Below are 13318 nucleotides of genomic sequence, written 5' to 3'. Positions count from 1 at the left end.
AAATTCTTCTTCATGCTGACAATGGTCTCACCTCCGCCCCCTAGTCTCTTTATATCTGTCTTGCCTCTGACTTGTCTAATCTACCTTCAGGGTTTCAGTTTCTATGTGTGCATTTGTTAATACCAAATGTAGAGTGCCCATTACAGAGCTCATTGTGAGTTTGAATCCTGTCTAAAGACATTCCTCCTAGCTCCTCCTGGAGGTGCCATAGAGACATCACCTTGACCTCAGGTTAAAATTCATTCCCTTTGCATGAACTAGTCTGCTCACCCCAGAGTGGTGTTCCCTGAAAATGGCCAGTGATGCTTTGGGCTCTCAAGTTAACAATGTGGCATTTTATAGATCATTTCACTTTCTTGTGCCTCACATTTACTTCAAATCCAAATTTCTAAAATTTATGTGGCAAGAAATAGCCTTTGTAGGATTTATGGTATCCTATGTTTCCCAAGTGTGTTTGGAAGATTTGTCTAAGTATAATTAATGTCACAAATATTAGAGTACCTTAGAAGACTAAGGTGTGACAGCAAGGTCATATCTGACTTTTCCTAATAACATATTGATTATCTCACTTTTAATTTCATAGTGGAAACCTTCACACCAATTTTCAGTAGCCTAAAGCAGCTCAAAGCAACTGCTCTACCTATGGTATTACTCACAGATATGCCTAAATTTTGGAGAGGAAAACAACTTATTTAAGGCTTTGAAAAAAAGGAAAAATGTGAGTGCAGATGTAGGAAATATAGGAGATGAAATGTGTTAGGACAATGTGTCCTGGAGAACAGATGGCTGCTGGGGGAAGGGAGGTGGTTGAATGACTGTCCTGAAAGAAAAGGAGAGTCTATAAGAGGGAGCATCTATAAAAATCTCCCCAGAGTGCCAAGGAAGAGAAATTTAGACTAAGTTTTGAACTGAATTCATTTCAGAATTCGGCGCCCTTGAGTAACTGGACATTTCATGTTTCAGGTTTCTTTGGTACTCTCATCTGGGCGAGTTCATCACTGATAAGATGCTGGTACACAACTTGCTCTTCTTAAGAAAAATAAAACATAGAAAGCTGAAAAAGACTGCTTTCATCCTTTTCACAATTGCTCTTTCTTTAGTGTTTAGCTAAGAACCAGGATTATATAATCATTATCTTATCCTTACCAGTAACAGGTCCGATCACACTATACTGGGTACAATTCATATCTATATAATAACAGTATTGAGCTTACTGCTATGAAAGTACTGTAAAGATTCTAACTGTTGATTTTAATAAAAATTTAAATACCATCTTGGAAACTCTACCACATTAGATGGAAGAAAATAGTGTATTACCCACCCAATAGGCACTTAACTTAAAGTGCATTTTAAAATGTGCACCTGGAACTGAACACCTCTGCTGTGTAAGAATTTCAACTGTGAAGTGAAACAATGGAAGAGACTTCTAAATATCTTCCCCTGTGTCCCAGCCAAGCCTCCTGGGTGAATGTGCAATGACTAAGCAATCTGAAACACTGACCAACTAAAAGAGGAAGCTGGGCATTCTAGAGATGTCCTTGAAATGTCATCATTTCCCGGCTGATTCTCCTGTATATGAGCGCTAGTGTCAGCACAGCTCTGGATCTTCCCTTTTTCCAGAGTGGTCTATGAGAGCAAAAGAGGATGACCTTGACGGCATATGCAGAAGAAAATAATGGTGGCACAAATGTGAGCTAAGTGGCTCAAAGCTTAACACTGGGGAAACCTGAGAACTGAAACAAAAAAGAAAGAGGTAGCTAAGCCTAGAGGAGAGAGGAGAAAAAGTGAGAGCAAAAATGATGCCTTTTTTCCTTTGTGTCACCCCTGCCACCCCAACAAAAACACAATTGGTGTTTGAAAAGATAGGAAAACGCAGCACTTCGGAGTTATAGTGACCCAATATGGGTGATTTAATGTCAGACACCAGCATAGCTAAAACACAGTTGAGAACACCTTTCTTGTTAATAGCTCACAGCTCTGAAATTCCAGGACAATGTGGCCCCTGTTTCAGTGTGGGAAACAGTGATGAGATTCCCTGTGGAAGGAGCATTTAAAATATGTGCACAGGAGCTCAAATAAGGTTCTGACTTTTGAAGAAAATGGGGTTTTTTTTTGTTAATAAACACTATTTGTATGCACAGATATGTACACTTGTCTAAAATAATCATTTAGATTTCTTTTATATTTTTAAATCAACCAGACACTTGTCATAAATCTTGACTTTTTATTTATTTATTTATTTATTTATTTATTTATTTTTAATTTTTTATTAATTTATTCTTGTTACAATGGTTATCCCGTCCCTTGTATCCTCCCATTCTTCCCTCCCTCCCATTTTCCCCTTATTCCCCTCCCCTATGAAAATGTTTTAAATATAAAACTATGTGACTCAAGTTTTCGTTCAGGAAGTGGTGTGGAGCAGCTAATAGAACTGAAACAAAAGTAGTGTTTGAAACAGAGTGGTGGAAGGGGAGTCTCTTATAGAACAGGAAACAGTGAGCAAATCCCTCTTTGTGTTTTCTACTGAGAGAAACATGTCACTCAAAACATACACATACACACTCCACTCTCTAATATATTAAAAAGGGATTTCCATGTGAAATGAAAAAAAGAAAAAGAAGAAAGGTAAAAGGATCAGAGGAATTCTGAGATTGTAGCCACCTTTCATGCATTGGTTTACCAGATGGTTTTCCAGAACAGCAATGTATATTGGAAGCCCTGAAGGAGCACTGATGGGCTGAAAGGCCTTCTCTGGCTCCATGGTACAAGCAGCAGCTCCCTGGATGTGGATGCTCACAGCTGACTAACTTCATGTTATCCCTCTTCCACAGGATGGTGGTCCCCATTCACGTTAACTTGTGGAAGATTATGGAACTGAGAACTGAGAAGGGGTTGAGGCTGAATTTTGCCTGGGTCATTCCGGCACCTAAGGAGCACCTTTTCTCCTTGTATTTTCTTAACTCACTGCCATCCACCCACAGATGAGCAGGAGATTAAACATTTAGTGAGAATAGCACTCAGGGGACATTGGTATATTTTGAAAAGTGCACTTTAGAACTTTCAAATATGAAAGCTGTTCCCCTTCTCAGGAACACCAGAGTGCTCGGACTTGTGTATTGATTACCCACTTATTTATTAATTGAATTTTAATGTTTGTGTGTGAGTGTGTGTGTGTGTGTGTGTGTGTGTGTGTGCGTGTGTGTAAAATTGTAACATTTAGTCACTATCAAACAAAATCTAGGATAACAAAACAAAGTGGAAGCATGATCTGAGTGACCCCTGGGACTTTTTTAGGACCTAGGAAATTAATATAGTATTCTTGCTACTGAATTCTGAGAAAAATCAGTCCAACTCTCAAAACAATAATGCCCCATTGTCAGAGTAACACTTTCTTCACTAGAAGCGTCAGAGGATGGGAAACCTGTTTTTGGATTCAAATAACACAGCAAAGTGCTATCAGAGAGGCACGTGGCCATATAGAGGGATGTAAAACTGATGACTCTAAGGCAATATGAAAAGTAAGGTCCCCCAAGGACCTGTAAGCATCTCTGAGAAAACAGGTACCATGCTCACTGGTCTCAAACTGGAAAGATATCTAAATGTTCACATGGTCAATTATAAGCATGAATAATTTCATCACAGAAAAACTGAAAAATGTAAGTTCATCTCTCCAGAGGCTATATGACAAAATTATGTCAAGAATACAGTCCTCAGCCAGGTGGTGGTTGCAGTGCACAGTTTTAATCCCAGTGCCTGGGAGGCAGATCTCCACCTCTGAGGCCACCCTGGTCTACATTGTGAGTTCCAGGACAGGCAGAGTTACACAAAGAAACCCTGTCTTGTAAAAAATACAACCCTCTGAAAACTGGGCAGCACAGGAGTCTGGAAATATCCCATGATTTTGTTGACACTTTCTTTGATCAAAAAGTAGAGCCAGAGTTATCTCTCTTCTTGAATATGACCAGTTATGACTGATTTTTAATTAATATAACACAGCAGAGTAATATGACATGAGTTCAGAGGTTAACTTAGGAAAGCATGTTTCTAAACTGCATTCTCTCTTGGGACCAGCATCATTTGCAACTCAGGCACAGTGTTGAGAAGAAGTTCAGAGGCCAGTTAAAAACCCCAAGCTTTGTTGCCAGCCCCAGGCAAGGCTAAAATGCCTTCTGGGAGCCAGCAGAACTCCAGTTCATTCTCCAACGGCCCTTGAACTCTGTGCTGATTCCTACTAGAATGGGATGAGAATTTCTGATAGGATGGGATGAGACACCAGGAACCAGCCGTTAAACTTCCCACCTGCTGAGAGAGCAAGAGCTAATGACTGTGTCCTGGGTCCCTGTGCATGATTCATCCTTCCAAATCCATTAAAAACAACACTAGGTCGTGTTAACTGCTAATATACAGGGTGTTCGGTGGAGAATACTCTACTTCACTATGTTGGTGTATTTTCTATTAGTATTGAAAACACTGGAGAAGCTCATTCTGGAAGGGGAGAAAAATCCTGAATGGAAAGTACAGACAGAGCTTTTCCTTCCTTCTTTGCCATGGCCCTAGCACAACAATGGTTTCCTTAGGAGCACCAATTCCTTCCCTACATGCTGCGTTACTTGGTGCATATGTGGTGCCCATACTCACCAAGGTATTAGAGACTTAAAGTCATTAAATTTACCTGAGCAGGAACCTTCCTGAACCTTTCACTATGGTGAACTATTCGCATTAGATAAGGTTGCTAAGTCACAAACATGCTGGTCTAATAAAGACAGGACACAGCTAAATATCATGTACACATACATGTATAATGTAGGGCATTTTCATGTTACATATCTAGAAATCACTTTAATCGCAGCACTCAGGGAGGCAGAGGCACGTGGATCGCTATGTGTTTGGGGCCAGCCTGGTCTACAAAATGGGTCCATGACAACCAGGGCTGCACACACAGAAACCCTCTCTCAAAAAACCGAAAAAGAAAAAAGAAGAAAAACTAGACATCAATAATGCTGCATATGCCAGTAGCCCTCAGCCAACTCCCTGCATCAGATATAGCTGAGAGCTTGTTAAAATGCATATTGTCGGGTTCCATGAATATTCCCTGAGTTTATATGAATGCCACCCAGGATTCTACACATCTGATAAAACTCGTAAATATGGTTCTCAGTGGAACTTGAGAACCCATGACATAAGTGTCATGGCAGAGAGAGGCTCTCAGGCAGTTGAGTCTGAGAAGTGCCTCCCCAATTCTAGCACAAGGAGCACTGATTGCTCTAGCAGAGAGCAGGAGTTTGGTTGCCACCACCTGCAGGGTGGCTCATAATCATCTAGAACTCCTGTTCTAGGGTACCTGATGCCATCTTGAAGCCTCTGCAGGCACCAGGCACACAGCTGGTGCACATAAAACATGCAGGCAAAATACACACACACACATACACACACATACACACACATACACACACCCATACACACACATATACATACATACACACACATACACACACCCATACACACACCCATACACACACCTATACACACACATACACACACACATACACACACATACAAATAAATGTGTTTTTATGTCCCTTGAGGATAAGAGACAATTATGGCATACAGTCTCCAAAAGAGCTTCAAACTTTCCCTCCCATTTCCCAAAGCCACTCAACTAATATTTCATGATTTAGTTGTAGCCATTGTGAATACAGCCATCTACTAGTGAGCAAGAACTGTGGCTTGCACATCTATAGCACATTAGGCTTATAAAGATTTCTTACATTTCCTGTTTCATTTAAGACTTCCTTCAAGCAAAATGATGCATAAGTTTTAGAATATAGCGTAAGACAGTTAATATAATTATGAAACGACTAAAGGTAAATGATGATCACGTTTGATACTTAAGAGGAGAGATGCTAGACTCAAGAGGAATCTCCCAGAGTTACTCAGATTACATCCTATATAGCTACCTGGATGGACCCTCCATGCTGCATATGCAAGTGAATGTTTCCGTAGGTGTCTCAGGTCAAACGTATTCAAATACTCTTTATTTGGAAAAATATACTTTATTTTACACTTAAGGTTTATGCTCTCCTCCTACATGAGTGCTCACTTTGAGCATCCCAGTTTCTCAAACAGAATAGGATCCCTGCAGGTTAGCTATGGCTGGTGGTAATGGACAACACCTGTAGTACATTGCTTGGACATTTGAGGGAATTGATAGCTCTTTAAGCAGAGAGCCTCATGGCTTCTTGCCCAGGACCTGGAACAAGGCCTGATCTACAGTAAACGTCAAGGATCTAATTTGTAACTTTGGATGGGCACTGAAATCACCTGGGGTGTTTGTTAAACTCTCCCTCAGAGACTCTGCTTAATTAGCCTAAAATGTAAACATGACATTGGGATTTCCTAAAGCTCCAAATGCGGCAACTACATGGCAAATTTTGAGTGCCGCTCTCCTGAAGCATACCTCTGAATACCAACTGCTTCTGTCTACAGTTTAGAAAGAAGGCAATGAAGACACTTTATAGCTAGATTTGGAGGCTGATTGTGGCAATGACACTCCACTGTTAGACCTGTTCTGCCTCCCAGTCTCTGGGGTTTGACCTATAAAATTAAATAAATCATTTCCTACTCCAGTTGCTTTTTATCAGAATTCTTATAGCAACTGAAAGCAAACTGGAACAGAAATCCATTCCATTTTCAGAGTATTTCTCATCAGACATTGTTCCAAATAATTTAAATATGCTAATTAAATATACAAGACACAGAGAGGTATCGGTTTCCCATTAACAGATTAGGTTTCATGTTTAGAGATGCTCCAAGACCTCCCCAATATATAGACAGCAACCCAAGAAAGATGCAAATCCATATTTCACACGGACCCAGTCCTCTTTAGGAGTAGCTGTACTTGCTCATAGTTCTAAAATCCTATAGTGAAGTGCAATAAATGATTTAAGAAATTTGGTAGACTCATCATGGTTCTGTTATTTGTAACCTCAGGGAAATACTCTGCCATGGTGACGTTTTAGATACTGGGAAGTATCTGTGTTCACTTCATGTTTTGCACTGTGGATGTCAACCATCCTGGTCATTGGCCTCCACATTTACACTGTGCCAATGCTCCTCTTAAATGCTATAACTAAGGCCAAACATCTGTGTACTTCCCAGTAGCTCAGTAAGTATATTCATAAACCCTTGTGTGGGGCATCATGTTTTTGGAATGTATGCCCTCTTTGTTAAATAAAATATTGTATGTCAAGATTCAAGTCCAGGCTTAGTGGAACAAGAGGCAAGGTGAAACCTTGGATTTGACAGAAGCTATGGACACCTTTAATGTGAAATGAGTTATGTAATTTATTCTGTCAATATACCAACAAAATAAGGAAGAAGATAATTATGACAAATTCAACATAGTGGCACACCTTCCTTAAGGTGAGTAGACATGGATAGGGTGTGGGTAAGCCTTCTGAAAAGCACACTGTATGACAGATAATGTGATGTGTACTAACAGCCATCTTTATGTGGTTCACCATATTCCTCTGGGTCAATATATTTTTCACCAGAGAAATGAAAATTTTCTGATGATTTGCAAAGAAAAATATAACTGTTATTAATTACATATTTTAAAATCAATGGCCACTTTTTAAAAGAGAATTTTTAACTTTTATTTTTTTTTTTGTATGTGGTGTGGCTGTGTGTGAGCATGTGCAAATCATGCACTCAGAGACCAGAACACCGAATCCCCAGAACCTGGAGTTACAGGACATTGTTAATTGCCTGAGAGGAATGCTGGGAACTAAACTCTGAGCACCTGTCTCTCTAAGAACATTAGGTGTTTTTAACCTAGGATCTTTCTCTCAAGCCTGACATATTCGGTTACAAATAAGTTACATTTAACTGTGGCAAGCTGTGTGTACTCAATATAGACAATGATGCACACAATCAAAAGAAGAAACATTTTATTTTTGTGGCCTGAAAGAGTTAGGTTTTATTCTGAATGACAATATTAGTGAAGATGAGGCTAATGACAGTTCCTCAAGTCTTCAGGCCAGTGAACTTCACTTCACAATCAACTCCTGTAACCTTCTCTACAGGCATTCTGTCAGCAAACACCTTAACAAAAGCCTGACAAAGAAGGCCCAGCCCCCAACCTTCTCCTGAACCTGTCTTCTAAATCAGCCTATTTGTGCAGCCAAGCACAGTGACTAAGGAACCTAGAAGGACAACTTTGAGCAGCAGCAGCAGCATTTGGGGAGTCTGAAGTGATGGTGCCATCATCGGAATTGAGCACACACATCCAAGAAGAGAAGGAAAAGTACAACAGAAGACGTTCACTCCCCTAACAGAACACCCAGCACTGTCATCTCTCAACGACGAAGAAGAGTATTGCTGAGTATAATAAACAAAAAGAAGCTATGACTTTTCTACAGCAATTTTAGACTCTCTTTTTTAAACTGCCCCTCATCTTAAACTATCCACAGCTTTTTAACCTCATTTTAACACTTTCTGAAACACTGTTTGCAGCTGGAGCCCTGCACACTAATACCCTTCCCTATAGATAATGAAATATTATAGTGAGGACCTGGTACTGTGCGTGTGTGTGTGTGTGTGTGTGTGTGTGTGTGTGTGTGTGTGTGTGTGTGTGTCCAGCTTGTTCCAGAGATGCCTCCCCATTGGTTTCCCTTTTCTTTATCAGCACTTTACCTCCCATGTCACTCTCCCTCAATCTGTTCTGCACTCTCATTCCCTTCCCATACCCTCTTCCACCCAGTTCTCTCTCTCTCTCTCTCTCTCTCTCTCTCTCTCTCTCTCTCTCTCTCTCTCTCTGTCTCTCTCTGTCTCTGTCTCTCTCTCTCTCTGTGTGTGTGTATGTGTGTGTGTGTCTTTTACTTTTATTGAATATCTATGATTTATATGTTATGCTAAGTGAACCTAACGCCAACATCTATGCCATGTGTGACCTGCTGGAACACATCAAAGGCCAGGCCTGTAGATTCAAATATTAAGACTCTCTTTGACACACAGCAACAGCAGGATATCCGACAGCAGTCCCAGTGAGGATCAGTAACAATAGTGTAGGCCTCCAACCAGACCCATGACTCCTAGCAGTGAACATTTGTAAGTAAACAGATCTGGACAAGAGGCTATACTGTGTGATACACTACAGCTTCTGTGACAAGATTTTTTGTTTGTCTGTTTTATTTTACTCTAGGGAGGAGAGGGATTTTGGTGCACGATATGTAAACCAGTTCTCTCTCTTTATCCTCTTCAGATGTCTATTTTATTTCCCCTTCTGAGGAAGATTCAAGCATCCTCCTTTGGGCTCTCCTTGTTACTTAGCTTCTTTGGGTATGTGAATTATAGTATGGTCATCCTGAACTATATGGTTACTATCAACGTAAAAGTGAGTACATACCGTATGTCTTTCTGGGTCTGATTTACCTCACTCAGGATAATATTTTCTAGCTCCATTCATTTCTATTTTCACGCAGATTTCAAGATTTCTTTGTTTTTAATAGCTGATTAGTAGTCCATTGTGTAAATGTACCACAGTTTCTTTATCCATTCTTCAGTTGAGGGACTCCTGGGTTGTTTCCAGTTTCTGTCTATTATGCATAAAGTTGCTATGAACATAGCTCAGCAAATGCCCTTGTTGTATGGTGGAGCATCTTTTGGGTATATGCCTAGGAGTGGAATAACTGAGTCTTGAGTAGAGCTTTTGCCATTTTCTGAGAAATAGCCAAGTGATTTCCAAAGAGGTTGTACAAATTTGCACTTCCACCAGCAATGGAGGACTGTTCTCCTTTCTCCAGTATGTACCGCCACGTGAGTTTTTTTTTTTTTTAACTCAGCCATAAGATATAAGATGAAATTTCAGAGTCATGTTGATCTGTATTTTCCTGGTTGCTAAGGATATTGAATGTTTCTTTAAGTGCTTCTAGACTTTTGGAGATACCACTGTTGAGAATTCTCAGGTTAGGTCTGTAGAACATTTCTTAATTGGATTACTTGGTTTGCTGGTGTTTAATTTATTGATTTCTTTACATATGTTGGATATTAGTGCCTTGTCAGATATAGGATTGGTGAAGATCTTTTCCCAATCTGTAGGCTGCTGTTTTGTTCTATTGACAATGTCCTCTGCTTTATAGAAACTTTTTAGTTTCATGAGGTCCCACTTCTTAATTGTTGATCTTAGAGCCTGAGCTGTTGGTGTTCTGTTCAGAAAGTTGTGTCCTGTGCCAATGAGTTCAGCTGTTTAATGTTTTTAAACAGTAGGTCTTACTAGTTTACTATTGTTATAAAATTTGCACTTTGTAAAGAATAGTATTCAGAATAACATCTCTATTTTTCAAACTTGTAAATACAAGGTAAAATACCACAAGATGTGATCACAATTACACTGCCCAGAGAAGAGGCTGTGTACCACAGTTGCTTCTCTCACTGTCCTCTAAGCCTTCCTTGCAGGACTGAATGGCATCTGCAACTGTGACCAGGTTCATTTTCTGCTTTACTCTAACTAAGGAGAGTTTTACATATTTAGTAAAGGTTGCTTTCGTGAGGTATGTTTCATTTTGCTTTATCAGATAATAATACTGCCCCTTCCAGTCCTGCAGTGGTTTATAAATGCACATTGTAACATGTCCATGCTGGATGAGCCACACAGAAGGCCAAAAGTAGAGGCTGGAGAGATAGCTCAGTGGTCAGGACTATGGGCTTCTCTTGAAGAGGATCCATGTTTGCCTAAGGGATGGCTCACAACTATCTGAAACTCCATTTCCAAGGGCTTAAATAACTTCTTCCAGCCTCTGTGGGCACCTGCTTTAACATACACAGACACACATGCACATATCTAAAGTGTTTTCTAGCAATCATAAAACAGTGCTTCTGAAAAGAGCCTCTGAGGAAGAAGGTGTTTCTGAGCTCACTTGCATTATGACAACTACAATCTAGGAGAGATTAAGTGAGGCTATACCACTCTGGTACATTGATATGGCATATAGTGTAACCACGAATACTGCTATTTCTGCCTTTCCTCTCATCTGCCTTTTGCTTTGAACGTTACTAACTGCCTGCCTTTCACAAGCAGCAAGATGCAATCCTTGCATTCATGGTTAGCAGAGGCTTAAAAATAATAATAGTATCAATGAGTCCAGCTGCCTTTCTATTGATGGATGGCTTCATTCACAAAAGAAAATGACTGGCTGGGGCACAGAGCACTGCATGAATCATTTCTATGTTTGAAATTTATGTATGACAATCTTTCAATGTGCTTCTAAGGAAATCAATATACTTTATTGGCCTAAATATCTTGAAATTTAAAAAAGTCAGTGTTGGCACCAGATGACTCTTCCCCATTTTGTAAAAATCAATGTTGGATCTGCTTCCTCCAACAAGCACAGCCATTAACATGCCATCAAAATGAAGTTCTTTCAGCTTATTTTGTTGTTACTATCAGTTAATGCCTCTACAGACCCTACCTGCAACCAACCAATCAGGCAATATATTTAGTAGGTAGTTGTTCTTACTTTTATTGCCCTTTAAACATTGAAAAAAAAAGTGTGGAATGCCCAAGCTGCACACATTGAATCAATGCCTTACTAAAGACTGAATTGTCCTTACTTAAAACTCGTTGGTTGGCTCTCATGTAAACAGACAAAATGGTTCTCACAGAAACATGGCCATGACCACAGAAGGGAGACACTTTTAGTTGTAATCCTGGATGATTTCAGCAGAATAGGCTGTATTCATAAAAAGAACTGATAATCAGGCTCTGGATACTGGATGATGTCAAGTGCCTGGTCTGTACTAGATACTCTAGAAATGAATTATACAGGAAAGACTTCAGCAAGATGTGGAACATATAAAAAAGTTTGAACAGAACTAGTAAGCTTAAACCAAATACCCCCACCTTTTATTCACTGTATATTTGGGGGGAGGGGAGGGTGGTGCATGAGAGAGAAGGTGAAAATTACAAAAATTAAAAGTAAAGGGGAAATAAAATATATTTGCTAAGGGGAAATAGACTCCAGATAAAAATAAACAAAAATCCCTTTGTATTCACTCACTCATAATTTTCCACCAGATCCATTTGCAAAGTTAGAATTAGGGGGTAAAAAAAAAAAAAAAAAAACCTGAAAGAGCAAATTTTCCACTTGCATATTTGTTAGAAGAGAAAAAGAGAAAAAGCCCTGTAGGTCAAGTCTCCTGGAGAGAATGCCAAATGTCTTTGTGTCCAGTTATTTACGGTTTCAGATAATTGTACAGAAAATATCAAATTTGCATAGTGTGATTATTGCTGATTATTTATCTAGCAGTCAAAATGTTTCAGTGGTTCCTAGAATGACAGATTGACAAGTCCTTAAAACTCATTCATTTTGGAAATTTGCATGTAATTAGGCAATAATGAAGGGACGTTTGTGGACAGAGGACGACACTACAATATGCTGGAAGAGATTCAAATGCTTGACAAAGTGTTAACATTGTCTTCAGATGCAACCAAGCTTTAAACGCTTGGCTGGAAACCACTCCATGCATGAATTGGGTACAGAAGATGCAGGATACTATCAATGGAGTAAATTACAGTTGTTTTTTGCTTTTAGTTTTTTTTTAATTCACTCACTGGACTCAACTATATTTGGGGTTATTATTAGATTTGAACCCATCAGACAGCATCTAAGATTTGAAGAAGAAAAGCCAAGGATAAGATACAATGAATGATTGAGAAAGGGCCCAGTTACTGGTTCCCCCCAGCTCAGCCCTCCTCAAGGTGTGTGGCCCTGGGCAAGTTATACATGAACCTCAGACTTGTACATGCTCTAATATGTAGTCTTGGGACTTAAGATGATGGCCAATTTTCTCTCCTACCTGTAAAGGTTTTAAATATCCAGAAGATTCTTGCACTTGAGATTCTAATAAAAAAGGATAATTTTCTTTCTTCCATCAGTTAAAAAAATAGTTGTGTATTTCAATTCACAGCATCTTAATGGTATACATGAAATGACAGTCACAATTGCAGATACAAAGGCGCTACTTAAAAATGGGGTCTTTCATTATTATGGGGCCATTTCTTGCTAAAATCCTTCACATGGCTTCTCCTGGTTGAGATGGACATTGTAAAATCTGCATTTGAAAGTTTCAGATTGTCTCTGATCTTCACACAGAACTGTCTTTTCAAGTAATTGATGTATATTATGTAAAATGCTTCCTTTCAGTGCCAGACTACCTGAAGTATCAGGTTATTATAGTAATTTAAATCAATGAAAATCTTAACAAAGGTTTATGAAGGGTTATGGAGGAATAAAAGTTATTTCTTTTGACTGCTGGATTC

The sequence above is a fragment of the Acomys russatus genome, chromosome 11 (genome assembly GCF_903995435.1).
Source record: "Acomys russatus chromosome 11, mAcoRus1.1, whole genome shotgun sequence".
NCBI lineage: Eukaryota > Metazoa > Chordata > Mammalia > Rodentia > Muridae > Acomys > Acomys russatus.
The sequence above is the reverse complement of the archived record's forward strand: the minus strand, read 5'-3'. Positions refer to the sequence as shown.